The sequence below is a fragment of the Austrofundulus limnaeus genome, unplaced genomic scaffold, assembly GCF_001266775.1.
Source record: "Austrofundulus limnaeus strain Quisiro unplaced genomic scaffold, Austrofundulus_limnaeus-1.0 Scaffold49, whole genome shotgun sequence".
NCBI lineage: Eukaryota > Metazoa > Chordata > Actinopteri > Cyprinodontiformes > Rivulidae > Austrofundulus > Austrofundulus limnaeus.
This window is the reverse complement of record NW_013952451.1, coordinates 983,303-986,244: the sequence shown is the minus strand read 5'-3', so window position 1 is coordinate 986,244 and position 2,942 is coordinate 983,303. Positions and strand designations below refer to the sequence as shown.

At 35.0% G+C, this 2,942-nt stretch overlaps 1 protein-coding gene across 1 annotated transcript in view; it reads right to left on the bottom strand.

Moving 5' to 3' along the window:
• Positions 1-2,942, bottom strand: part of pxdc1b (PX domain containing 1b) — a gene marked incomplete at its 5' end in the record, with an annotated part of 12,660 nt that overhangs the window by 3,469 nt on the left and 6,249 nt on the right.

Genomic DNA, 2,942 nt, shown 5'->3' with positions numbered 1-2,942 from the left:
TTATAGATATAGATATAGATATATAGATACACTGTATATATATGTATATTTTTAAAGAAAAAAACATGGCAGTAACTGGAAATGTGATTTTATTTTTAGCAAGAAGATAGCCCATTGTTCAGTATTTCAATTTACAATGTGTGTTCACTTGTTGTGATGACCCCTGCAGAAGGCACCCCACCTCTCACTAGGTGAGAATAGGAACCAGCACCCCATAAATAGTAAAAGCAGGTAAAGAGGATGGATGGATGGATGGATGGATGGATGGAGGATGGATGGATGGATGGATGGATGGATGGATGGATGGATGGATGGATGGATGGATGTTTCCTCAAGAAAATGAAAGACCAGTTCCTTCTGATAACAGTAGTTTGATTATCTTAAAATAGCAGCCAAGTCACATCAAAATAATACATTCATGTATGGCCATTTTCTGCTGTTATTTCTTTCTGTTATTTTAATATTAAAATAACAGTCCCCGGTCAGGGTCTGTGTTCACATTAAAAAGAAAAGTATAAGCATTTCAAGATTGCTGTGGTCAACATGTCCTGTTGAAGTTGTAATAATTTTCCTTAATATGTGCTTCAGTGCAGTTTCACTGAGCCACTAGTTTGGCCTCAAGACTCATTCTTGCTTTAGTGATAACTAAATTTAGACCTCATCCACTCAGTGCCTCTCAGAATGGCAATTCATAAAAAACTTCTAAGTCAACAAAAATCTATAAAATACAAAAAAAAAAAACCTATGCTAAAAGTATTCCTGCACATTAATCATCACTAAGAGCTGTTTCTCCGACCTTTACCACCATCGGTGTTACCTATCAATAACATCTGACGTTAAAAAAAGACAGGTTTTCTTTCTTTTTTCTTTTTTATAGAGAAAGGGCACAAGATTCAAGAACAAATGCGACTGTGCTTTTGTTACAGTAACCTTTTCAATGACAATGCTGCGTAAGACCTTCCTCACGTTGCCTTTAAAGCAGGGSCAAGAAAACTGCTGCTGTGAAATTGCTATGCAGTTGCTGCCATTTGCTTAACAGCGTGTAATCACAGAGAACCGTAATAACAGAGACTGCCTAACAAAGTCTGTGATAAAGTCTATCCTGCTGCAAAGAAAAAAAATCCAACTTAAGAGGTGGTGGGAGGATAAAATCATGTTTGCTGTTCCTGTTAGTCAGTGTTCTGGAAAGCATCATTTACTGCCAAAACTGACAAAGGATGAGAAGGATCAAGATGAGCACTGCAGCCTCAGTGACGAGGCTCGATTTCATGAAACACGGTCACACAGTCACTGACGCATGGAAGGAACTGAGTAAGAGAGCCTGAAAAAGATACAACGAGCACTTCCAGCCTCATCTTTTTGTGGTGATTACATCACACTGAGGGCTATGTGAGGAGAGATTTGGTGGGTAAATCATTACTGCACTACTAAGAGACACTCTCCCCCTTAATTCTTTTTCCCTCTCCAAAAAGGCCAAACAATTTGTAACCTTGATCTGGATCTAAAGTTATTTCGGAAGATAATTCATAACATTTGTTTGAACTTTGGCTGTTTTTCATTCATTTTATTCCAGTAACTGAATATTTTCCGAGTTTTGTTGTTGTTGTTGTTGCTATTGTTTGCTAAAGCCACTGGACTTTGACCTATAAATCATTCATCATAAAAAAAACTCCTTAACTTGTATTATGTCAACATCTAAAAGAAAGCTTAGCAATTTTAAATTAGAAGATATGATTCAGATATGTTTGGTCTGTTACACCTCGCTTTTTAGGCCTGACATTTCTTTTGTCTTCTACTGGTCCACTTTACTCATTTATTTAGCACACACCACCCAATATGCTGTCATGATGAGATACAGGAAAAGAACTGGACTGAAAATGAGTGAAAAGGCAGCAAAAGTCTAAAAGGAAAGCTTTAAAATATATATTGATCAAGACCACATAAAAGATTACAAGAAAGTGTAACATCTTGGAAGCAAAAACATAAAAGAAATTAAATTTTACATTTTATTTTATGTTGGTATTTTGTGAAACTGGTTTTATGTATCAAAAAGTAACTATAATACAACATATAAAATATGGTAGCTTCATCACAAGTCTGGAATGGGAATCAGATTAATAATTCCCCTTTATTTTGGTAAGGTTGTTGCCTAATACTTTATCAGAAACATTTGTCCTGAAAATAAATCCTATTTAATTGTAGCAACTCTACTAAATCTTTTTACAAATGTCATCAAGGTAAATATTGTTCAAACACTTGCATCACCATCAATTTTGCATTATGTAGGTGTTTTCATCAAATTTTTTATTATTGTTTTGACAGCAGCAGCAGTTACATGTGTGAAACAACTATGTCATATGAAACTGTTGTTAGTGTGTATCACTATGTAAATTTGAGATTAGGGAGGTTTTGTTTTTTTGTTTCTTACCAGCAGATGTTCATTTTAGTTCCAGTTGCACCAGGAATAGCTCACTGTTACAGTCATAATAAGCTTTTTCTCAAAACTGAGGTTGTTCAAAGTAAGTTATTTATTGTATAGATTTTTTAATTGACCCAACTTCAAAACATTTGTAGGATTCCAGCAGATTCCTACAAATCCTCTCTCCATGACGCTTAAACATTTGCAGCAAAACAACCAACTACTGTAAATGTAGTGAAAAACACAAGAAGCACAACGAAACAGACCTGTGTCCGTTTTTATGAAATGTTGTACCTTTTTCATCTGAGATGTTTAATGAATGTAAACAATAACATTATTCTCCCAAAAAGAGTAAAAAAGTCAGAAGGTGAGATGCCATAAAAATATGTTTTTCTAACGAAGTATTTCCTCCCATTTCCTGTTTAAGTTTCGTATTTCCTGCATGGACCGGCTTCATTTTCCTGTGGTATAACTCATTATGTAACACTCTAAGTTGTTGAGCTTCTTTGGTTAAAGATGCTTT